This window comes from Marmota marmota, unplaced genomic scaffold (assembly GCF_001458135.2).
Source record: "Marmota marmota marmota unplaced genomic scaffold, marMar, whole genome shotgun sequence".
Lineage (NCBI taxonomy): Eukaryota > Metazoa > Chordata > Mammalia > Rodentia > Sciuridae > Marmota > Marmota marmota.
The window spans coordinates 21940377-21966272 of record NW_026000240.1 but is presented as its reverse complement, the minus strand read 5'-3'; the positions used below and the strand labels follow the sequence as shown (position 1 = coordinate 21966272).

The window sequence follows — 25896 nt, the reverse complement described above, 5'->3', positions numbered from 1 at the left end:
TGTTTAATGCCCCGCAATCCCAGGTACTGCGAACAAAACAAAAACAAAAAAGTCCTATAAATGAACAAAACACCCTCAGTATTCCAGAGTTCATCTGGATTGTCTCTGAACCACACAGACAGAATATTTTTCCTTATATTTATGCCTAACTTGTTTCGTGGTAAAGTTCCTAAGTCTACCAGCTTGTGGCCATATGGAGCAAGAGTAAGCCTTTAAATAGTTAAGCACTTGTGTGTATTTTTAGCATTCATCGAGGTATAATACAAGCATAATGCACTGCTCCATATAAAGTGAACAGTTAGCTGTGCTTTGACAGGTGTGTACACCCACAGGATGTCGCCCCTAATAGCCGGTGGTGACATGTCCCTTTGCCTGCCAATCCTCCCTTTGCCTCCGTCCTAGAAGACCACAGGTCTGCTGCCTGTTACCATGGATCATTTGTGTTTTCTAGGATTTTTTGTAAATGGAATCTTATGTACTTTGGGCTTTCAATTGACTCATAAGATCAAAACCCTTAACTTTTTCTTTCACTTTCTGAAACAGTTTTATAATTCATTATTTACTTTTATGGAGGCATCATAAAGGATGTTTCAGACTTCCTCTTCAGAGGTTTAACCACTCAGTGAACATAGATTATGGTGTTTATAAGTGAACTTGTTCTTGACTCACTTAGAAAGTAAAATTGCACTATCACCCTTGAGGTGCTTTTTAGCTTTAATACTGTGTAGTTAGTTCTATCTAAGGTTTCCAGTTCTATTCAAAGGTAATTTTCTTATATTTTCTTGAAAGTAGTCTAAGCATAGGATTTTGTTTCATTTTTTAGTTTAACATTGTTTTCTAAATCTAGGAGTCACAATGTATGCTTGATTGCTTAGTGGTTCTTCAGTTGGTGAAAATAATGTTACTATTATAAAACTAAAGTAGCAAAATAATATTTATAAAAAATAATATGAGAGGTCATATGACAGTCTCAAATTCATAGGGAGAAAACCTAGTTGAATAGAGTCTTAAGAGATAAAGTGAGTACAGGAATGCATTTTAAGCATCTGAGCTGTACTCAAATAGAAATGGTGACAACATCTACATTTTTGCCTCATGAGTTGTCTTTTTTTTTAAATTTTTTTTATAGTTCCAAACCACACCCATGTTGCAGGTTGGCCTTTCTACTGAGACCAAGTTCTTTAGAGATTAAAATCTGTAGTAGTAGGCAGAACACCTCAGTGTGGGGTTAGTTGCCTGTTTTCTTTGGTCAAACACTGACTTTTTCCATAGAGGAGTATCAGAAGCAAGGCACAGCTAAGGGAGGCTGAATTTTAAACTTTTCAGTTTGTTTTTCTGGACCTTCAAACCTCAGGTGATCAGCAGAAGCAGGTATGTAGATCTTTCCTTAGTAGTCAGTAGTGATTATGTTCTCAGATCCTATTGCTGCTTTTTCAAAAAGTGGTTAAATTGAGTTAAAGTGCCTCACAGTATTTCTTTTTGAGTATTTTGTGGCTTTGAGATTCAAAGTGGCTTTGCATAATCAATACAAACCTTGGTGTGATTGTCATGTAATTCTTAATTCTCTCTTCACTCTTTTGGACATTATTTCTTCTGTAATAGTACTATTTGTTAGATAATGAAGGACTATTTTGGTGTACTCAAAGTTGGATTATGTTAAATTCATAATTCTTGGTTTGGATTTAATTTTACTTTTAGAAATGGATATAAAATATTTGTAAAATTCTGTAGTGACTGAATATGCTCTTTCTGGGCCAATCCAGAGTGAACCTGCATTATTGCTGTAAGCCTGATGAAACAGCTCTTCCAGTTTATAGTTTAATTATTGATAATCAAACTTCCCTTTTCCTAAGGAGATTCCACAGAAATGTAAAACAAATGACCATAGAGAGCATCTCCAGTTCTAGGATGTGACAAGGTTTTGCCTGAGTGTATGGAGAGTAAAGCAGATATCTAAATCAATTGAAGAGAATTCTCTATTGTTATTTTTGCTCTACTACATTTTTAAGAACCAGGAGATAGTATCCTGGCTTAGGAGATTTTTTTCCCCCCACCATTTTATTGATTTTGGGAAGGGACCTACGACTTTTAGAGTTTCCTCCTCTACAGTGTACACCTAAGCAGCTCACCTTTCACTTTGAGCATTTTTAATGGTTGAGGTTGGTTGAAAAGCTGTTTGTCTTTACCTTCCACAGCCCTGGAAGGCGTGGGAATCTTTCTTTACGTCTTTTCTTAGTAAAGCAGAAAATGAATAGTTCCCAGCCCATGTAAAGCTGAGAAGGTCTTGAATGATACATGTCGAGGAATCTTGGATACTGATACTACTGGCAATTTGAATAGATCTTAGTGCCAAAGAATTAAAGACTTGAGGAGTTTTTTTTTTTTTTAATAGCCCCTTTTAAAAAGTTCTGTATGTTTCATTTGTGCAGTTACCTGAATTCTCAAACCTGAGTAGAAAGTTGGGACTTACCTGTTTTGCTTTGTGAACCATTTAAATTTATTTGTTGTAAAATAGGCTCTTCTTAGAGAAACCAACACATGTGTCTAGTTTATTCTGTACAGTGAACACAATGGAAATAAAAAAAATATAATATAGTTAAAAGAAAAAAACAAAAAACACTTCCCTTAGTGGCTTTTCTAGGGACCAGGATTGCCTCTCCTATATTATGCCTTGAGTCCAACAAAGGCTCCCTTGGTGCCTTTCATAATGAGCCAGCCAATTGCTCAATTGCGTTCTTGTGGAGGAAGGGATAGCGTTCCTTTATGATCCCCAGTTTAGATCAGCTTACCACCCAAAGCATGATATTTGATTACCCTTATTATGTTACTTTGCATAGCTACAAATGTTATTAATGGTGTGGCCTTATCTAGCCATTAAAAAAGTCCAGGTCCTTCAACTTACAGTGCTGTAAAAGGTTCTGTTGCTAAGGATCCTGGTAACAGGAGCCTGTAGAGGATGGGGCAGCACTGGGGTTAAGTATGCCCTGTGAATGCAAGTACCTTCAACTCTCGAATGTTCCACTGAGTGCTGGCCTGTTATTTTTCTTTTTTCTTCTTTTAAGTACTGATTTTAATTTCTAAAGTTCAATATTTCTGGGCTTCAATTGCTTTAAGAATTATAAGTTTACTGGCTACCGATCACATTCTTCTGTTAGAATTGAGGTTTCCATTTTTCTCTTTCCTAGCAAATGTTTCCAATGGGCAGTTCTGTCTTGGAGGACAGATGAGGTGCTGTCATAACCACTAGAAGCAAATGGTGGAAGAATTCTTAATTCCTGCACCTAATCTAGCAGAGGTGGGATCTGGGTTTTCTCTGGCTCTGCAACTCTGGCTCAGTGGCCCCTGGGCTTTTTAAAATGCATATCTCCTTCATCAGTAAAAAAGTGTGTATTCAAGGTATAGGTTGAACCTCTTGAATCTGAGAATCCAAAATCTGAAATGTTGGGCTGAGAATGTGGCTCAAGCGGTAGTGCGCTCGCCTGGCATGTGTGCTACCTGGGTTCGATCCTCAGCACCATATACAAACAAAGATGTTATTTCCGCCGAAAACTAAAAAATAAATAAATATTAAAAAAAATCTGAAATGTTCCAGATTTCATTCATATTAGGCAAGTGCTCTACGATCAAACTACATTCCCAAACCAAAAAAAAAAAAAAAAATCCAAAACTTTTTGACTGTGACAATCACATACTAAAGCATACTAAAAATATTGTGTCACATTACCTTTAGGCTATGTGTATGCAGTGTATATGAAGTACAAAACAATTTCATGTTTAGGGACTGGAGTTATAGCTCAGTGGTAGAGCACTTGTCTAGCACGTGTGAGGCACTTGGTTTGATCCTTAGCACCATATAAAAATAAATAAATAAAATAAAGGTATGGTGTCCACCTACAACTAAAAAAAAAGAACGAATTTCATGTTTAGGTTTGGGTCCCACCATGGCTAGGATTAAAGGTCTCGCTGCTCGCCACTTAAAGACCAATATTTGGGAGATAGGAGTTGGCAGGAAGGAATCAGGTTTATTCAGGGACTAGCAATCTTGCGAAGATAGAGGAGCTGTCACCAAAGCTCTATCTTTGGGAGCTCAAGAGTGGAAGGGGCTTTTAAGAGGCTCTTGTGTAAAGGAGGTGTGGTGAGCTGTGGGTAGGAAGGCCTGGCTGAGCAGGGTCCTCCTTCCAGGTGGGTGTCTCCTCTTCTCTAGCCAAACATTGCAGTGGACCTGGACTCAGGAGGCTAGTTCCTGTGCTTTCTTTTCACACAGACACATTACTTTTCAGCAACTTAATTGACATGTTTGCAGTAGTTGATGCACAGAGCTGAAGACTAAGGAGGGACAAAGGTCACCAGTTGTTCTGGATTCTATAAATGTAAATACAGATAATTCAACAATTAATCTCTTTTTTAAAAAAAAACTTAGTTATAGATGGACACTATTTTTATTTTGTTTATTTTTATGTCGTGCTGAGGATCAAACCCAGTGACTCACATGTGCCAGGCAAAGACTCTGCCACTAAGCCACAACCCAGCCCCAGCTGTTAACCTTTTAACCTTTTAGGTGGGGCCCCTTTTTAGAATTTAGATTGCCAGGCAAAAGGGAGGGACCTGAAAAGATTAGGTAGGGGAGCTGAAAGTCATTTTGCCCTGGACAGTTTCCAAAGGCACTTCTCTGTCATACCAGACCCTAGCTGTCTCATTATGTTGATGCAAATATTCTAAAATAAAAAATAAATGCAAAATCTGAAACACTTTTGGACCCAAGCATTTCAGATAAGGGATATCAACATGCATATATGTTAATTTATTGTTATATTCGTGTTCCACTTACTGTATGTGTTACATGTACTAGGGCATATGTAAAAATTAATTTAAATGAATATGATTTTTTAAATGCAATATTAATTGGAAGGATTTTTGTATTATCCTAAACGAATATCTCCTGGTGAAGTCTACACACAGGGTGCTATTTATTGTTAATGACTATGAAGGCAAAACTATATTTTATATCATTTTGATAATTTTGCAATTTTTTTGTTAATTTGTTTATAGTTTGTTTTCTAAGGTAGCTGGTTAAGACGCATACTAGGATTCGAGGTGTCACCCTTTCTGTTTTCTTATGCTTATAGGATTAGTGCTTTTTTTAGTCTGTATTTTTTTTCCCCAAGCATCTTTTAAAGCTACTTGTCCATTTAGTAGGTTTGGTAACAATCAGATTATATAATCCATGAATCCACTCAACAGGCAAACTGTGGGACATCACAAATGTTGAACATGTGCTCCAAGAAATTACTGAAGCGCAGGAATGATGGCCTGCTATCCAGCCTCTCCCTCTGTGGGTGTCCTGTCCTCTCCTGGAGTATCCCTTTAACTGTTTGGTGTCACCTCAATAATACTGAAAATACATGTTAAATATTTGTAAAACTAATTTTGTTCCATTTTTAATTTTAAAAATAAACATAAGATGCTCTAGTATTTATTTCTTGTACTGCAGTGGCAGAGACTTTTGTTCTTGGTGACTCTAGTCTTCTGAGGAGACAAGGCTGCGGCCTGAGTTTTCTCATCTGTAAAAAGGGGAAGTTGGACTAGATGCTTTTAAGGTGGTTGTTTGCTTTTGTTTGGGGGGGGGGGGGGAGTTGTGAGATTTTTCTACCCATGATAGATTTGTACCTTGTTTTTGGACTGATCCATGCCTGTTAACTCATCCTCATAAGTAACACTCATGGCTTAGAAGTTGTTTGGAGAAAGAGTTTGGTTCAGTAGTATGACAGGCTTATTGGGATTTGCTTTTTAAATCAAGATTTTGAAAATATTGGTTACGCCATAATCAGAACTGTCTAAAAGCCTTCTTTCTCTTCACAGTCACTTGGCTTAACCATGGCCCTCGTAGGGGAATCTTTGTCAGACTCCATGTTTGAATGTTCTCTTTTTTCCTCCTATGGAATTGTTTGTTAATCAGTGGACTTGAATTATGGTTGTATGTGTTCGTTTGCCTTTTGTGAGGCCCAGCTGTTGATGACCAAGTTTTATGCTAGCAAGTCTTGCTGATTGTTTTTCACTAAAAAGGTTGAATTTTGTTGAGAATAGGGAGAACATGTACTCCAAGGAATTACTGAAGACATTTTTTTTTTTTCCCAAGGAAAAAGTTTAGAATCCCTGCAGCTGGAGTGGCCAGCCCCAAGCCCCTGGACCTCTACGAAGTCCACGGTGGGCGTGTGGGTGGCCTGTGTAGTTCGGACACTATCTGAGATCATGGGTGAGAATCAGATCTATGTGCAGTTTTCTTTCTGAGTAGGGTCCGTTGCCTTTTATCAAAAAGGTTAAAAATTAAAAAACCTTTACGAATCAGTGCTGTAGGGGAAATGTAAGCATTTCAGATAGAACCTTCTGTTCACCTAAATTGATGTTTAATTTCCAACCTGATTTTTGTCATGTTCATATGTGTTCTGCTGTCCACGGCATCTTATGACCTTACTATGAAAGTCTGTAGTGGATTAACAGTACTGAATATGTTGGATCCATTATGCTTTATTTCCACAGATTTAGGTACTCATAACAGTGTCTTCTGAATAGTAACAATCTCTTCAAAATTATTACTTAATTCTTGTTGAATATAGTAAATAGCACTTTCATTCTTAGAAAAACAGGGGAAATTGGAGGTTCAATTAGAATTGAGAAAGTGAAAAGAACCATGTGCAGAATTGTTTTGTACGCCTCTATACTGAGTCATCTAATTTCAGCCTCTACATAAAAAGGCTCAGATCGCTCTCTTGAATATCCTGTAGAAAGACGATTCCCTGGCTCCCCCGAGAACCTCTTTCATGGATTCATTGCTCTTGATGGATGATTGAGGAGTGAGTGTAGTGACCGGGGACGTGGCTCAGTGGTAGAGATCTTGCTTAGCATGCTCAAGGCCCTGGGGTGCCCCCAACACTGCAGAAGAAAAGAGAAAAAAGAAGCAAGTGTGTCATATTGAAAGGTACCTGGGACTGGGACTAAGGCACACAGAAAATAGTACCAGTGTTGACACTTATCAGCAGATGACCTAGGCTGTGCAGGCTGACCTCTCTGAGTCTGTCTCCTTATATGCAAGTAATAGGAATAAGAATGGGTTAAGTAGCAGAACTGCAGAAATTGTGCATGTGTGTTTGTGTGTATAATAGTTTATGTAGTAGGATAGTATTATTTTATTCCTCTCGCTTATATATGTGTATTATTGTATTATGTTCAGTTCTGCTTAACCTAATGTGTTGATGTGAAAGTCAGATACAATAACTCATGTGAAAGTACTTTATAATTGAGAAGGCACTTAAACTTGAGACTTCATTTCTCTTAATAGCAAACTTATTTTTTTTTCTTTCACAGTTTATATTGTTATTTCTCATTAAGAGTTAAATCTCAAGTGAATTTGCCCTGAGACACTCCAACTCACTGAAGGGACAGACATACTGAAGGGGAAAAAATAAATCACATTAAAACACACACACAAAAAATTGGGTCAGCCAGTTAATGTTATTTTAAAGCACTGACTTAACTAAGGTATTGTAAGATTGCAAAAATTTTATAGGGTCAGACTCATTCTGTAAACAGAATGACTAAATTCTCATGGCAGGACCAGAGGAGAAGCTTCCTGGGCCTGCCCTTTTATGGAATAGTGGAAACTGGGACTCTGACACCGTCATCTGGTTTATATGAACCCAGTGCTGAATGGTATTGGGGAGAGTTGGTTAACATTGAAGAGCTAAAAATAGAGGTAACAACTACTATTTTGGGAACTTGTTTTTAGAATTTGAAATAATTTATATAAGAGTGGCACATATTCAGAAGAATTCTGATCATGTGCATAGCAAACTACCTGGAGTTATGGGAAAGAACCATCTAGAAAGATCGGAAGGAACATGGTTGGCACTCACACCAGAACAAGAAAGATGCCTCTTCCCACCAACCAGACTGACAGCAAAAGTAGTAATGTACAGGTTATTAGGTAGAGTCCTCGGAAACATCAACCTCAGCACTGTAGAAATGCTGGACTTAAATACCAGTAACACTTCCTCTGTGGTGGAAGTAAAAAATGCAGCCAGACGTTGCCACAAGTCCTCTTCCCCTCTGGTTCTGCCGAATAAAACTTATAAGGAATATTCCAAAGGATAAAATCCTTTGAGTAATTTAACATGTCTCAGAACAAAGATCAAGAATAGGGCATTATTTTAAGCTGAGTATAGTGGTGTGTACCTATAGTCCCAGTAATTTGGGAGGCTGAGGAAGGAGGATCTCAAGTTCAAGGCCAGCCTCAGCAAATTAGCAATGTCCAAAGCAACTTAGTGAGACCCTGTCTCAAATAAGAAGGGCTGGGCATGTAGCTCAGTGGTAAAGGGTCCCTGGGTTCAATCCCCAGTACCCCCCCCAAAAAAAGTTTTATTTTATAGGATATATTTGTTTGAAAAATTACAAATATGAAAAAATATTCCAAATTCATATAGTATCTGAAGGGATTTTGAGTAACAAAAATGATCTTGAGGAAAAAGAAGAAAGTCATCTCCCACTTCCTCATTTGCTCAATATCATAAGAGAAATACAAATAAAAACTATCATTACATTACCTCATGCCAGTTAGGATGGCCACTCAAATGAACAGAAAATAACAACTGTTGGTGAGGGTGCAGATAAACTGGAACTCTTGTGAACTTTTGCTGGGAGTATAAAATAGTGCAGGCACTATAGAAAAGAGTGTGGAAATTCCTCAAAAAATTAGAAATAGAATTACCATATGATTCAGTAATCTCACGTCTGGGCAAACATCCAAAAAATTTTAAAGTAGGATTTTGAGGAGAGAGTTGTACACCCATCTTCATTGCAGTGTTTTTCACAATAGCCAAGAGGTGGAATCAACCCAATTTTCATCAACAGATGAGTGGATAAAGAAAAAGTGGTATATACACACATAGAATATTACAGAGCCTTTAAAAAGGAAATCTTGTCACATGCTACAACATTGACAAACCTGAAGGACATTACGCTAAACAAAATAAGCCTGGCACAAAAGGACAAATACTGAATGAGTCTGCTCATGTAAAATGTGTAGTCATATCATAGGAGGTAGATACCAAGGGCTAGCAGATGGGGCAGAGATTGGTGTTTATGAATATAGAGTTTTACATTTGCAAGAGGAAAAATTCTAGAGATGGGTTACACAACAATATGAATATAAATTACTGAATTATAAGATGGTAAATTTAGTGTTAGGGTTAAAGTCAACTTTATAGTACCTGTTATCAAATAAAAAATTACCAGGCATGCAAACAAACAGAAAAATGTTACCCATAATGAGAGTGAGGAAAAAAGTTATCAATCAAAACTGGCACAGAATTTTCAGATAGTGGCATTAAAAATTTATTATAGATGGATTCGGTTTGCTTAAGAATTAAGTGTAGATATAGAAAGTATCTTAAAAGACAGTAGAATCTCTGGAGATAAAGCTATAGCATCTGTGATAAAACAAAGAAACAAAAAACATTTGATGGGATTAAGTACAGATTAGACATTGAAGAAGAAAAGATTAGTGACTTTGAAGATACAGCAATAGGGATTATCCAAAAATGAAACAAAAGAAAAGAATTAAAAGAATCCAGTAAATCCAAAGGGCAATGTCAAGTGATCTAATATACATGTACCTAAATTCTTTAAAGGAGAGGAGAGCAGAAGAAATATTTGAAAAACATTCCAAATTTAATGAAAACCACAACCAACAGATCCAAGAAACTCAATGAAACTCTAAGCAAAAGATATGAGGAAAACTGTATCAAAGCACATCATAATGAAATTACTTTAAGCCAATTAAAAAGATAAATCCTAAGATAATCCGTAGGGGAAAAAAAAGATGTATACAGAAGAAGGAAGGTAAAAATGATATAGATGTCTTCTTGGAACAGTGCGGATGAAGCAATGGGAGAACATTATTAATGTAATGAAAGAAAAACAGTCAACCTAGAATTCCACACCCAACAAAAACATATTCCATTGTTTTTAGAAAGTAAGACTGAAACATTAAAAACTGAAAGTACTCATTGCTAATAGACTTATATTACAAGTAATGTTAAAGGGAGTACTTGAGGCAGAAGGCCTATGATACTGTATGGAAGTATAGACCTATTCAGAGGAATGAAGAACATCAGAAATGGTGCTACATGGGTAAACAGTACAGATTTTTTCTTTTTTAAATCTCTTCACAAGATAATTAGCTTTTTAAAAATTTAAATTTATTTCTTTTTTTTTTTTTAATATTTATTTATTTTTTAGTTTTCGGCGGAAATAACATCTTTGTTTGTATGTGGTGCTGAGGATCGAACCCAGGTCGCACGCATGCCAGGCAAGCGCACTACCGCTTGAGCCACATCCTCAGCCCCTAAATTTATTTCTTAACTGATAAAAACATAAAAATTTTGTCTCTGTGGAGTACTATGTGATGTTTGATACTAAAAGATAATTTAAATGAAAATAATAAAATGTAGTATGGCACTTGTAACACATGTGAAATATATGATAATAATAGTATAAAGGCCAGGAGGGGGAAATGGAAGTCTAGGATGAGTATCCCTTATCTAAAATTCTTGGGACCAGAAATGTTTCAGATTTCATAGTTTTTCATATTTTGAAGTATTTGCATAGACTTTACCTGTTGAACATTCTAACTTTATTGGTTGAAGGATTTTTGGATTTTGGATTTTTAGTGTAGTGATGCTCAACCTGTAAATCACTGTAACTTTCTCATACTAGATGTAAGATGGATTAATATCATTTGAATATAAACTGTAATGTTAAATGTGTATATTTATAAACCCTAAAGCAATTGATAAAATAACAAAGTTACAACTAAGAAGGCAAGAAAGGAGATAAATAGGAATTATAGATAATATTTGGGTACTCCAAAAGAAAAAGAAAAAAGGGAGAAATAAAACAAAGAATAGATAGGACAAATAAAAAACAAAAACAGCAGAGCAGGATGAGAGACTTAATCAGTAATCACATTACTTAATCAGTAATCACATTTAAAAAATTAGAAATAGAATTACCATATGATCCAGTAATCTCACTTTGAAGGTTAATTGTCAGCTGTGTGCAGTGGTATACATCTATAGTCCCAATCACTAAGGAATCTGAGGCAGGAGGATTGCTTGAGCTTGTGAGTTTGGCCTGTAGGTTGAGACTACAAAACATGGCAGAGTTTTTTTTTTTTTCACTTTTTGTTTTGGTGCTGGGATTGAACCCAGGGGCATTTTACCACTGAACTACATCCATAGCCTCTGTTCAGTCCCCAGTATTGGGGGGTGAGGGGAGTTTAAGCATCTTAATCTCCTAAAAGAGTTCATAAATTAGTGCCTGGCCTTCATGTGTGATCTCCCATGTGATCAGGTACAACCATATAAAATAGAAATTATTGCTTCTGGTATTAAATTGAGAACAAGAGGGGGGAAATACCTAACATTGCACAATGGTGATACTTCAGGGCTGGCAGAAATGTGCCTGCTTTGTGAATAATCTAAATCTAGCTAGACCGTCTGTCTCTGAGGCATATTGTTTTTGTCAATTTTGTGTTGCTGTGATCAAAGTTACCCAACAAGAACAATTTAGGGAAGGAAAAGTTTATTTTCATGGTTCTAGAGGTTTAGTCCAAGGTTGGCAGAGTTTATTTCTCTGGGTCCAAATGGAGACCGAACATCATGGCCATGGTGGGTGCCTCCAAGATCTCTTCTCAAAGGAATTTTTCCTTCTGTACCCTTGAGCTTGTGGTGCTATGGTCTTGCAAATTCCTGAGATACCCTTGAGGCATCTTTTCTAGCGCTCTATGCAAAGTACTTAGCATCTCTTTAGGGGCTGTAATCTGTACAACAAGCATATCCTTGGTCTCAGTTTTAGAGGCACTTTTCTGGCCAAACTGAAAGTTTTAAAAATCCTTCAGCTCTATTTTCTGCTTGTAATCCTCTTGGCAAATCTGGTTAAAAACTCTCTGCATAATCCCTGCTACTGACTTCATGCTGTGCTGCCTTGAAATTTTCTCTGCCAGGTTAATTAGTCCACTGCCTTTAAGATCAGTGTCACACACAGTCTCAAGACATGGGGAAAATGTGAATAAGTTTTTTGAATATAAAATAAGTGGCCTCTAGTCCAATTCCCAGTAGACTCCTGGTTCTCTATGCAATCTCATGAGTATAGTCTGCATTCCTATCTGCATTGAGGTCTTCTGAACCCCCATCAGAATTGCCCATTAAGCCTGCAAACTCCTCCTGCAAACCAGCTGCAAAGGCTTCTGGACCATGTGGTGATAGTAATCACAGCACCAACCCCACTTCTCAGTACCAATTTCTGTGTTGCTCAGCTTTGTGTCACTGTTGTTACTGCAAGCTCCATCCTTAGGTTGTGAGAAAAAGGAAAATGAAGTTGTATTGCTTTGCTAGCAAAGGAGAAACATGGGGACTCCTTTCCCTGACGCAGTGACTATCCCCATCAGGGGGAACGGGGGTCCCCTGTCTGAGGTTGCAATTAACTTGTTAAGTTGGGAGACAGTCATTTCTTAGACTTTTCTCATGCCATCCCTGAAATCAGAATTACTTCATTTCCATGGTGGGTGTGTCCTCAGAAAGGTAATCCTGCTTCCCTCAAGATTAGGGCAGGGGTGAGATTAGGAAAGGGAGGGAGAGAGGAAGAGAAAGAAACCTGTTCTTCCAAAAATAAGTTGAAATGGCAGACCAGGCAGTGCTATATTCAAAACATAAAGTGGACCACTGTTAATCTGTGACCAAAATACCCAAGGAGAACAATTTAGGGAAGGAAAAGTTTATTTTGGCTCATGGTTCCAAAGGTTTAATCCAAGGTTGGCAGAGTCCATTGCTCTGGGCCCAAAGTGAGGCTGAACATCATGGCCAAAGGGTGTGGCAGAGGACGCTGCTTATCTCATGGCAGCTGGGTGGTGGAGGTGGGGAGGGGGCCACACACTGGCACACCCCCAGTGACCCACCTTCTCTAACCACATGCCACCTGAGTATAGTTACCACCCAGTTAGTCTATTCAAACAAGGATGAAATGTTGAGGTTATAGCTCTCAATTCCAGTTGTTTCACCTTTGAACCTTCCTGCATTAACTCAGGAGTACCTCATATTCAAATCACAGCACATACTTCCTTAGTATTCATTTTGGAATTTAATGATACACTGTATATATTTTTTAAAACTTCTGGAAATGATGAATTTAGGTGTATAATAAATACTTGTATGTCTTAAAATTTTGGCGTGTAACAAGCATTTATCTTTTTTGCGGGGGGGGACTACAACGTAATGCTATCATTAGTCCCCATATAGTGGAAGCCTTCCCTGGGGTAAAACATGCAGGGTACAACTCAGTCATTGTTGGCTGAATTCAGTTGTATTCTTCAGGTGGCATCACAACGTGGGTATTGGCACAGAGTTTAGTATAGGGCTGTTGTTTCTGTTACGCTGGTGTCTGCTGAGACCTTGGTTTCTGTCTCCTCCCTGGGTGTGAGTGGCCCTTCCTGCTAGCATCTGCTCAGTGTCTGAATTACTGCTAGGTCTGTGGTCACATGGCGTCCCTCCATTCAGACCCTGAATGCCCTTCGGGTTCACGTGGTGGTAGTAGTGGGATGGTGGAGGGCAGGGGTTGAGCTCGTAAAACAGTGGGTACTCTTGTGGTTTGACTCTGTTTTACTTGAGATAACACTTGTTTCTTCCCAGTTCCCACTTCTCGAACACCTTCTGGATCATGGGAGTATGCAGAGACCTCTGCCTTTTCCCATCTTCAGAATTCTTTGCATTCTAACCACACCAGACAGACACCACTTAGGGATTTTCTGCTAAATTTTACTGATTATGTTTACACTAAATCGCCGTTTGTTTAGCTTTTTTTTTTTTTTCTTACATACTCCCTACTAGTTTGTGATGCTGACACCAGAAATAAAAATTCCTGATGCTCTTCATAGTGCTTAATGTAGGACTGGGTGCCTACTTAGTTCTTAAAAAAACATTAGTTGAATTGATAAGTGAATGACATAAAGTTTTTTTTTTTTTTGATGGTACTGGGGATTGAACCCAGGTATGCTCTATCACTAAGTTACAACCTCAGCCCTTTTTATTTTAGTTTATATTGTGACAGAGTCTTGCCCATGTTGACCTCAAACTTGTGATCCTCCTGCCTTGGCCTCCCAAGAACCTGGGATTACATGTGTGCACCACCATATCTGGCTTGAACTTAAACTTTTTGAGTGAAGAAAAGATATCTTTCTTTTCTATCTCCTGTAGTATTTAACACAGTATCGAATACTAAGTAGTCATATGTTATTTCCTTAATTGAATTGAGATTTATTTTATATTACTAGTTCTATATTTCTCATGTCCAAGGAAGCCTTGAAAAACTGTGATTGATTGCTCATTTGAAAATGATTTAAGCTGTGGATTAAAATTGCTGGAGGACTTTTATAGAATAAAGAAGATGAGTGTGATTATATACATGACATGTCAGAAACAGTGAACAATACAAGGGCAGAATCAGGAAATACCCTGTCAGCTGGGTGTGGTGGTGCACGCCTATTATCCAAAGTACTCAGGAGGTTGAGGCAGGAGGATTTCAAGATTGAGGTCAGCCCGGACAACTTAGCTAGACTTTGTCCATCTCAAGATTTAAAAAAATGAAAAGGACTGGGGATGTAGCTCAGTGGTAAGGTGCACCCAGACCCAGGTTTAATCCCAAGTACTTAAAAACAAAACAAAACAAAACCAGAAAACCAAATCCCCAAAACCTTTCGATGTCTTGTTTAAGCAGATGTTAAAAACAAACAAAACACAACCCAGTGGACAGGTGAATTTAATTCAGTTCTCCAAGACAAGGAAGAAAAGCTGGATTAAGCAGACAGACTAACCTTGAGCTTTTTGATAGGGTTTGAGGAACTTTCTGCTCTGAAGTCCATAAAACACATTTTTACTGAGCACTAACTTTGGGTAAGCAGTGTGTTAGACACTTTAGGATTCAGAGATGACTTGAATAAAATAAAGGTATTTCTATTTCCAATGATGCGTTGTCCTTGTTGGGCCAAACACAAGGTGCTGTCCACACACATTGACCAGAAGGCTCAGTCAGTTCCTTTGGCATCCCTGAGGGGCACAGGTGTGCATTCAGGCTGAGGGATGTGGGGAAGATTTTCTAAAGGAAATAATATCTGACCAGATCTAGAATGATTGCCTGGGATTTAAAGGCTGAAAAAAGAATGAAGGGCTTCCAGGGAAAAGGTGAGTATAGAGCTCGGTGTTAAGAAAAACCTGACATCTGTTAGGCCTGCTGATACACTCAGTGTGTCTGGAGTGTGTGCATGGAGCTTGCGGTGGGAAAGTCTTTGAGGCTGTGGCTAGGTTGCAGGGGTGTTCGTGAGATGCCAGTTGGATTTATGCTAGTAGGATATCAAGGTTTATCCCTGCCATTTTTCAAAAAGTTATTTTTAGGAATGTAAACTTCTTAAGTGCACGAGGGGTTGAATGCAAAATTTCCTACCACTGAGCTACATCTCCAGCCCTTTAGTTTTTATTTTGAGACAGGATCTCACGCAGTTGCCTAGGCTGGCCTTCAACTTGCAATACTCCTGCCTCAGCCTCCTGAGTGGCTAGAATTACAGGCATGTACCACCATGCCTGGCTATCCTTTTTTTTTTTTTTCTTTTCTTTTTTTAATATACCTGTATTTATTTGTCTTTGTGCAGTGCTAAGGATCAAACTCAGTGCCTGGCACATGCTAGGCAAGTGATCTACAACTGAGCTACAACCCCAGCCACATATACTGTTTAAAAAAAAAAATCTGGTTCATTATTTATGAATGAATTCCTTCTTTTATCTCTGAACATTTCAGACATATTTATTTCAAAGTCTCTTTCATGATTCCCAGTTTGAAACTATGTAGATGCTTTTCATGTTGATTTTTAAATGATCTGGAATTTTCGTTGGGCTCCTCTTCAGAGCCCGGCCTTCAGCTGAAGTCCAGGGTGGTCCCTAGACAGTGGAGATCTTCCCATGAGGCAGTTCTCCGTCTGCCTTTGCCAGGTCTCTGTGCTGTCAATGGTTTCTTGTGTTCTGGGTTTCTGTAGAGGAGGTGGTGTGAACTCAGGCCCCTGCTCACACCTAGGGCAGGTTTGAGGTTCTGATTTCTCATGGGCTTTTTTGCCCTGTCGTCCATAGTGAGCATCCCTCTTTATAAAGAAGACTGCCCTTTCCTGGTGTGGGGCTTTTTATCTTCCCCCTGTGTTGGGGGCCTGAGGCCTCAGCTCCTCTCCCTGGAGGTGTGAATTTGGACTTGTTTTTGCTCATCTTCCCACTTCCTGTCTCCTGTTGGGGAATATCTTTTGCTTGCTCAAGATCAAATTCCTACTGAAAAATTAAAGATTTATATTTTATCCAACATTATGTGTAGGAAGCAGGTTGGAATTTAACATCACTGTTGATTTCTTTCTCTTTTCTTTGCATAGATACGTACTTTGAACAAAGCTGGCAACATACTGTGCATATCATAACCTCCTTTTTTCAAATCTAATATTGTGAATTTTTCCATAGTCTTTGAGAAAATAATTTCTAATGATTGCTTGCTATTCGTTTTATTAGGAGACATTATTTTATTAAATAAATCGTCTATTTTTAGAAATCTAGGTCATTTTCATTTTCCACTATTATAGATACCAAAATTTATTTATTTCAGGTCATCTTGTAGAGATGTTCTTTGATGGGATTATTTTTCCAACATTTTCCAGATTTTTGTTCCTATTGCTGCTAAATGGATGCTTCAGGAAGCTGTTCCAGTGTGTGCCCATTAGTGGGATCTGTCAGTTTGTACCCCATACGGTGGGGGTCTGTGTGTTTTTTGGCATCGGTGCTCCTAGTGATTATTGTCCTTTTAAAAGTATGGCTACAGCCGAATGTTTTCTCTGATAAGTGGATGTTAATCCATAATGGGGATGGGGCAGGGCATGAGTGGAGGAACTTTGGATTGGGGCAAAGGGGTATGGAGGTAGGAAAGATGGTGAAATGAGACGGTCATCATTACCCTAAGTACATGTACGATTTCATGAATGGTGTGACCCTCCTTTGGGTACAACCAGAGAAGTGAAAAATTCTGCTCTATTTGTGTACAATGAATCGAAGAACATTCTGCTGTCATGTATAACTGATTAGAATAAATAAATAAATAACAAAGTATGGCTACCGGGCTGGGGTTGTGTAGCTCAGTGGCAGAGTGCTTGCCTAGCACCTATGAAGCACTGGGTTCGATCCTTAGCATCATATAAAAAATAAAAAAGTTGTGATGGTAAAAAAACAAACAACAACAACAACAAAAACGGATGGCTACTAGCTTTCTGGGCAAAACCATGGTGTTTTGTTGTTATTTTAGTTTCTCCTTGGTTTAATGGCCATTTTTAAAAGATACTTTTAAGTCTGTAACATCTTTAGTTTAAAATTTTTTTTGGACAGTAACATGAAGCCTATATGACTTAATAGCTTCTCATTTTTTGTTGCTTTTCTAGCAGTTTCTAAGTAAGTTGGCTCTTCAGGTGGAAGATGTATTTGGCGAGAGGGTACTTGTGGTTGAGAGAGGATGTGAATTGTAGAAACTGAGGAAAGAGCTAGCCGAATTGCTAAACATAAAAGAATAAAAGCATTGGGGTGTAGATGGAGTGGGGGAAAAAGGTGAGACTGAAGCCCAGAGAGGAAGCTCGGGGAGCCATGGCAGGGAGAGAGTTTTGGAGTGATCGGGGAGAAGGTAGCTCTTTCCTAGAGAGGTTTGGGGAAAGTTGGAGTAATTAAAGGAAATCTGACTGAGTTTTGCCCAGTGGTGTATAATATAAATTTTCTACTTCTCCATGAAATCTTAAGTAGGGTACTTTCATTCATTGTGGTGAAAATTATGTGGAGGCTGTGGGCGTGTTCTTTGCTAGCACCTAGCAAGAGTCAGGTAGAGCCGGTGAACCTCTTGAAGGAGCCCTGGGGGGACATCAGAGTGCCGCACGAAGGCACTGACAAGCCAAGATAGAGGAGGATTTTCCAGAAGCATTTTGGGGTTAGAACTTTATGGTCGGTTATGGTTCTGTGGGGGAAGAGGGGTGATGGAGCTCAGATGACTTTGAGGCTTACAGCTTGGGGACTGCTGCATACATTGGGGATGTTACTTCTCATCACTGTGACTGGCCTTGAGAGCAGAGGTCACTGCATACAGACATGGCAAGGGATTTGGGTGCCGGTACTTTTGAAGGAATGACATGGGCTCAGAAGGCAAACCATCTCTTGCTCACCAATTATAAAGAGAGTCTTCTCCATTTTTCCTTGTTTGAGCTCTGGGGTCTTGTACAAGTCAGAGAGAGGAGCCGATTCTACATAACAATGATGTTGGTCTTCTGACAGTGAGTGGGCTGTACAGCTTACTGATTTGGTTCAGGAAAATAAGGAATGTAATCTAAGAGTTATAGAATATTTTATTCCTTCCAATTTATTGATTTTATTATTAGAATTCTTGGTATCCTTATTTGCTTTTGACTAAACTATCAACAGCTAAGATCTCCTACAATAGATGTGCTCTTGTTCATTTCTTCTAGAAAAAAATTAAAGCAACCCACTATGACATTAATATCTGTGCAACCCATGGCATTAATTATCTGTTGTGTCTTAATTGTGGCTTAAACTTCTTAGGCATGTAAAATGATTTTTTTCCCCTCAGTGATCTTTACTTCTCTTTTTATGTCAATTCTGTCACCAGCCTTGTCAGTGACTTATTCTGGAACTCGAAGCTCATCATTTTGTCTCTCATTCTAGATGCCAGTGCTGTTCTCTGTAGAGTGAGTGTGGACTGGATTTTATAAAGGTTATAAATCATTAAATCTCATTGTGGGGCTGGGGATGTGGCTCAAGCGGTAGTGCGCTTGCCTGGCATGCGTGCGGCCCGGGTTCGATCCTCAGCACCACATACAAATAAAGATGTTGTGTCCGCCGAAAACTAAAAACTAAAAAAAAAAAAAAAATCTCATTGTGTCTAATAAGAATGAGGTCATGGATATGGAACTGCTTTGGAGAGTATAAAATGCTCAATAAATATAAATGTGGTTGTTTATTGCTTTTCTACTGCTAAGATTCTGATGGGAGGAAGTTTCCAAAGTTAGTAGTAGGTACTTCTTTCTTCCCTTCTCCAGTAGCAAAAGGTACAGATACCTCAGTTCTTGGGCAATACCTGGTTGCACAGTAGGAGGTATTCATCTTTTGTGAACAGGAAAAAACTCTGATCTTCTGTGTTTGCTAGAATCCTTCATTGTGACATGCAGTGTGATTAAAACATAGATCTTTTCATTTGTTTTACTCTTTAAGAATATAATGTTAGGGCTGGGGCTGGGGCTTAGTGGTAGAGTGCATGCCTAGCACATGCGAGGCCCTGGGTTCCATCCTTAGCACCACATAAAAATAAACAAATAAAAATAAAGGTATTGTGTCCAATTAAAAAAATAAATATTTTTTTAAAAATATAATGTTACTAGATTGATAGTTGTACTAGTTGATAGTTTGATTCTTTGTTATTATGGCTTTTGTGGGGAGGTGATGCCAGGGGTGGGTGCTGGAAGTTGAGCCCAGGACCCTTGCATACTTGGTCAGGTTCTGTACCCACTGAGCTACATCCCCAGCAACGTTTTATTTTTTGAGACAGGGTCTCTCTAAGTTGCCTGGGCTGGTCTTGAACTTAAAATTCCCCTGCCTCAGACTCTTGAATAGTTAGAATTACAGGTGTGTGCCATCACACTAGCCTGTAATTGTTTGATAATACAATAATGTTTTTATACGTAATCTTTAGATATTTAGGATTTCAGGAAGTATTTCTCTGGCTCCCTGAAAAAACATATATATGACCCTTCTTCCTTCCTCTACCTTTTAATAGCCAGAGTCAGAGTTGGATTATGCAGGTTGCAAATGAAAGCACCCCAGAATTTCAACTCCTGAAAGCACTTTTTAAGTTTATCTGAGTAGAGAGTGAAAAACTTCAAGTTTAAGCCAATGTGTGTTTTGGAGGTTAAAGTTCAAACCATGACATGGAAGCACCCTGGTTAGGAATCTTATGCTTAATGCTTACTTGGGCACGAGTGGGATCAGAATGTCATTTGTGTGGCTGTGAATCATTTACACTGGAATTTGGGCTAGAACTGGAGGAAAGGGGAGGCTAAACCAGGAAATCATAATGCCGAGGTTATACAGGAGAACTTTGAAGTGGATCACAGCTTTGTGTTCTTTGACCGTTCTTTGGTGTTGGTCCTGAAATGTTCATTCTAAGATATTTGGTATTACAGACAATTACAGCCTAGATAATTATCTCCCTTAGGTTTAATTTATTGTGACTAAACAGGAACAAAGTACTTTTTCAGACAAAATTTGATATATAGTGATGAATATTATTTTCACAAAGTTCACTTAACCTTACATAAATTTCCTCAGTTTCTAGAAAGAAGATCATGCTGTATCCAAACCTCACCCTAATAATTCTATACTGGAAAGTTAGGTTCTAGAGCATCTTCTAACAGAAAAATGTCACAGGAAGCATAAATTGAGGTGGAGATATGTAAGAGGCTCTAGGGGGATCACCAGTAGAAAGATAATATCTAGATTAGGGTTCTGGACTTGCCAGACTCTGGTTCTGAGCCCAGCTCTGCCACTTAGAGTGAAGCTTAAAGTCTCCATTTCTTTAACTGTGAAGTGGACTTTGTAATAATACCAACATCATAGAGCTGCTGTGAGTGCCAAATGAAACAATATATGTAGTAATTGGATCAGGGCTTAGGACAGGACTGGGTCTACACCAAGCCCTCCAGACTGTGTAGTGTTGAAAGGGTGAGGAATTGCACTTGCCTTGTTTAGACTGCCTCATGTTAACGCAAAACCCATTTGTGGGTTTGGGGGGCGATTTTAGGAGGTTTGTTTATATAATCTTTAGTTGATTAGGCACGAAGAGTTCAAGTCAGAAGAAGTCTAAGGATGGTGTGCTGGCATTTGCTTAGGAGTCAGATTTAAAACTTCATCTTTGCTTCATGCAAACATTAAGACGGAGCAGAAGACCAGAAGACAATGAACCTAGGAGGAAGAGGTTCTCTAGAGCTGCTGGTCTTGTCTTCTTGGTGTCCTCTGACTACAGAGGTGGGCATGTGATTGAAGCTCTATCAATCAGACTCAGCACCCTGGAAGTTCGGTTGTCACTCACAGATGTTGGTGGAGGCACTGAGAGAGAAAAAGTGCTCCAAGTATGCGCTTCATGGAGCTGCTGGTACTTGTCCTTCTGGAACCTGTTCAGCTGTCCCTTGATTCTTTGAGACAACATTCTGCAACCTTCATCCTCTATGCATTCCTTTTTATATAAACAAATGTTGCCAGATTCGGGTTGGTTTTTTTTTTTTTTTAATGTTCTTGTTTTTGTTGTTTTGCTAACAATCAAGATACTTAAACTGGCACAGATAACAGGTAGATTAAATACTTCTGTTGTTACTAGGTAAGGGGACACAGATGAAGTCATAGAAAATTTTTCTTTGGAAAACATTGCTTGGAGTGAGAATGTCACTTCTTTTCTGAGCTGCAGAAGAAGAAATGTATTTTTGACCCATTTGAATGGAAGAAGGGAACCTTTAGGTTGGATCATATTGGTCTGCTTCAAATTAAGGTGTAGCATGTTGGGGGAGATGGGAGGAGTTATTTTTCATATGCCAGAGCTGGAATTTTTTAACCATCTTTTCACCAGGAGGCAAAAACACTAATAGAAAATTAAAGGTGTTCAAAGGATTGGCACCACTTTGAGTGGGATCATTTACCATGATTGCCACCAAGAGGGTAGAAGCAGTATTCTGAAGTATTTTTATGGTATTACATCCTCTTATTATCTTGTAAGTTTGTTGAGGGTAACGGCATAGCTGTATTTCTTCTCCACTTAAAAAATTATAAGGTGATAAATTGCATAAATAGTGAAGAACTCCATTTTTGCCAGACTATCAGTGTGCTCTAAAAACTAAGGTCCTGGGACTGGAGTCTTAGCTCCATGGTAGAGCAAGCACTTGCCTTGTACCTGTGAGGCACTGGGTTTGATCCGCAGCACCACATAAAAATAAATACATAAAATAAAGGTATTGTGTCCATCTACAACTAAAAAAAATTATATAAAAAACTAAGGTCCAACCTCCCCTCCCCCCCACCTGCCCCCAGCTGAGATTTGCCCCTTTCTCTGCTTATTCATTTTTCAAGGTACTGTTCAAATGGTACCTGCTCTGTAAACTTCCTTGACTCTTCCAGTCCTTTCCTGCTTACTTCTTTCTAGCTCATATGGTGGTTCTGGGAATGGCATTCTAGTTCATTTTGAGGGCTGGCTGGCTGGTAGGGGTGGTATGGAGGGCCAAGTTGAGAAGAGGATCTTGAACCAAATGAAGGCTGGGTGGGCGGGAGCTGCAATTGCTGAGTAATGTCTGCAGTCGGGGAGGAAGTCTCATTCTGCCTGGCTGTCACTCTTGTTGGGTTGTCACTCCTTATTGAACTGTGAAGGAAGCCTTTTGACAGTCAGTTGCATTTATTACTCACCATCTGATTGCCTCCCCCACTGACCACAACACCCAGCACCTTAGGTGTTGTCAATAAATATGTGCTGAAACAATATGAGGGCAATGAAGAAGAAATTCACAGTAGAATTTGAACTGTGGTTTGAGAGTGCGCAAAAATTTGGATGTGGGAGGAAAGTTTCTAGGCATGGGCAATAGCATGAAGGGAAATTGTAGGACAATAAGGAAGAGTCTTCAGGAGAAAAAGAAAGCCTTTCTCAGGGTGTGGTGGGAAATAGGTCTGTTAAAAGGAAGGAACTGGAGTGTAGAGGTAAAGGCTAAACTGCAACAGTGGAAGCCATGAGCTCATGAAGGAAATGGATGTGTAGTTTAGGGAACAAGGAAAAGATGAGAGAAATAAAATCAGGTGTGTGAGGCACTAACTTTTGGAATGTTTTCCTCTTTCAGAATTTAAAAGTAGAGAATAATTAGTGTACATAATTCTGAATCACAATATAGTAATATCATTACTGTCAACTGGAACTTTAAGACAACAATGAAAGTAACAAATATATTGGATAAAGAAGCCTGTCATTTCTGATGTTCCTACTTATTCCAGGCCAGTTCTTTGAGACGCTATTATGCTATTAGATACCTGACCCTGTATAAAATTACTATTAGAAAAAAGCATTATTTTCTCAGCCTCATTCATTCCTGAATTCCTGTTGGCCATGTGTCTTTCTTGTTCTCTTTGTGTTTTGGAAGCACATTGCTATGCCACCCAGAAAATTATAGTGTGGATCTTACTGACATCCATGTCTGGCACTCCCTTGGAAATCAAACCCACTTAAAAGTACTTGATGCTCAGGGTGCCTGTGCTTGGTGGGGTATTGGATAATCTGAAGACATCTTTGATGTGTATACTTTTTACTCTGAGACTGGGTAAATTACATTTTTCCCTTGTACATGTAATGTGTTAGAAATTCCCTGATTTGCCAGGTGTGGTGGCACACACCTGTAATCCCAGCTACTCCAGACACTGAGGCAGGAGGATTGCAGGTTTGAGTCTAACCTAGGTAATTTAGCAAGACCTTGTCTCAAAATAAGAGAGACTGGTAGCTTAGTGGTGGAGCATTTGCCCAGTGTGTGTGGAGGCCTGGTGTTCAATCCCTAGCACTGCAAAACATGTAAACAAACAAACAGAACTCCTGACTTTAATGTTTATCGACCTAGATTGTTATTGTGTCTGGACTGTTCTGTTCTACCTCTTGCCAGAAAGATTTGCTCATTTTTCATTCCTGCTCAGCTGGTTATCTTTACCTGAAGATGAATTAAAAGAAATGGGAAAATTTTTCCTGGGTAAAGGGAAAGGGATGCTGCAGAAAGGTGCAAGGAAACCATAGACCCAGAGGCCTGAGGCCTGAAGTGAATCCTTATTGGCGCTGATCAGGGTGAAAGCCCTGAGAAACCAACTTCTGTGGTCACTGATACACTTGGTTTTCAGGGTGAGGTATTCTGGTGATAAAAATACAAATTATAACAAAAATAAAACTTCTTATCCAGCTGTAAACTTATTCAGAAAATATAATTATGATTGATTTTCCTTCCCAGTTCAATGCCCAACTATTTTCTATCCTATGAGGAAGTAATCTTCCTTCCAATTTTCTTTATGTAAATTTTGTCTGGTATTGCGCTCGCTTGCTCTCCCTCTCTCTTAATTTGGACTTTTTATTGAAAGGAAAAGAGACCCAACTTAACTTTAAAAATTGTTTCAAGTAACCAAAACAGTACAAGTCCTTTCCTGCAGTGGCTTCAGGATGCACGCAACTCTCCCGAGTGTGTTTTCTCTCTTCCACTTGGCACTGCTTCTGCTGTGTTGGTTTTGGCTTCATTCTTAGCCCTGGGTCCTCTCCTTGTGGAGGCATGATGGCTGCAGCTGTTCCAGCCTCTGCTGCATGATACAGTTCCAGTGGTGTATACAGGGGCTTTTGTTATGGAAAGTTCTACAAAATGCGTCTTCTGTCTTTCCACTCCAATTGGGTTTTATGTTCATTCCTAAATCAAAATTACTGTGGCCAGGGAATATTTGGTGTGGACCTGGACTGATGCCCAGTGGCATAGGTGAATAATAGGAGACAGGTAGAACTCTAAAACTAAAATTAGGCCAGGTGTGGTGGCGCTTGCCTGTAATCCCAGTGACTCAGGAGGCTGAGGCAGGAGGATCACAAGTTCAAGGCCAGCCTCAGCAACTTACTGAGGCTTTCAGCAACTTAGTGAAACCCTGTAAAAAAAAAAATTAAAATGGCTGGGGATGTGGTTCANCCGCCCACTGCTCACCATCAAAAAAAGATTAAACTAATATTGGGCTGTTATGAGAAGAAGGGAATAGTTGGAAGTAAAAAATCAAAACATGTTGAGGAAATCTTACTTGAAGTGTTAAGACTGTAAGGTAAGGATGGTTCTGTGAGTAACATGCTTGTGTTGAATTTCTCAGAAAGCAGGGAATGGCTATCCTGGGAGTCCTCAAGTGGGAACGAGGGTGGGGCAGAGAAGATATAATGTAACTACTAAAAGAGAAGAAAAAGAAAAGATCTCAGGACAGCAAGACAGTTCCAGCTCCTTATGACGCATTGGCCCCTCCTCTTTCAGAGCAGCTGACTTGGAAATAACCCCTGGTTAAGTTCAGGATGTGATGGGTGTTGTGAAGGTGAGGTTGGGTTTAACTCAAGAGCCAGTGTTTTCTGCTTGCCCTCCAAGTGAACTAATCTGATAGGAAATTAGAAAGAGCATTTCCACCAAAGCTCTTTGGCCAAGTGCAGTAGCTGAGAATCAAAGCACTGATTCTGATTCAGAGAACTTGTCTGGCACACATGGTGATTAGTAATAATTCACATTGTTAAAGATCGGATTTTTACATAAAAAGATGGCTCTGCCTTCCCTTGGACAACCAGATCCAGCACCCTAGAAGCGCAGCAGTGGCTGCCCCTGTCAGAGCCCCCTTCTTCACAGCCCCTGTGTGGGCTGAATCACACATTTGACTTTCCCTGCCTGGTCCCTGTTGGGTTGGAGGTGAGGGCTGGCGTCACAGACATCTCAGAGAAAGGATGAAGGTGGGAGTCAAATGGGCGGGGGGGCTCTCCCTTCACAGAGGACTTCAGCATTTTCATGGCCTGTCGGGTGGCAGTGTGCTGAGCTTGAGGCTGTTGGCATCACTGGTCTACATGTCCTCCAGAGAACTGATTTCTGCTCTGTAGATTGGAATTTCCTCAGTTTATAAATTAGCTATGTTCCTTTCACGTTCAATTTAGAGAGGACTTGAA

At 39.2% G+C, this 25896-nt stretch overlaps 1 protein-coding gene across 4 annotated transcripts in view; it reads left to right on the top strand.

Annotated features, from left to right (window-relative positions):
• Pls1 (plastin 1) overlaps window positions 1–25896 on the top strand; it is a 114985-nt gene that overhangs the window by 30338 nt on the left and 58751 nt on the right. The window contains exon 1 of one of the 4 annotated variants that reach the window (XM_048794542.1): window positions 1181–1371. The exons of the other annotated variants lie outside the window; for them this stretch is intronic. The gene's annotated coding sequence lies outside the window, so the exon portion shown is untranslated. Of the gene's footprint in view, window positions 1–1180; window positions 1372–25896 lie in introns of those variants that run through there. 4 annotated transcript variants of the gene reach the window in all.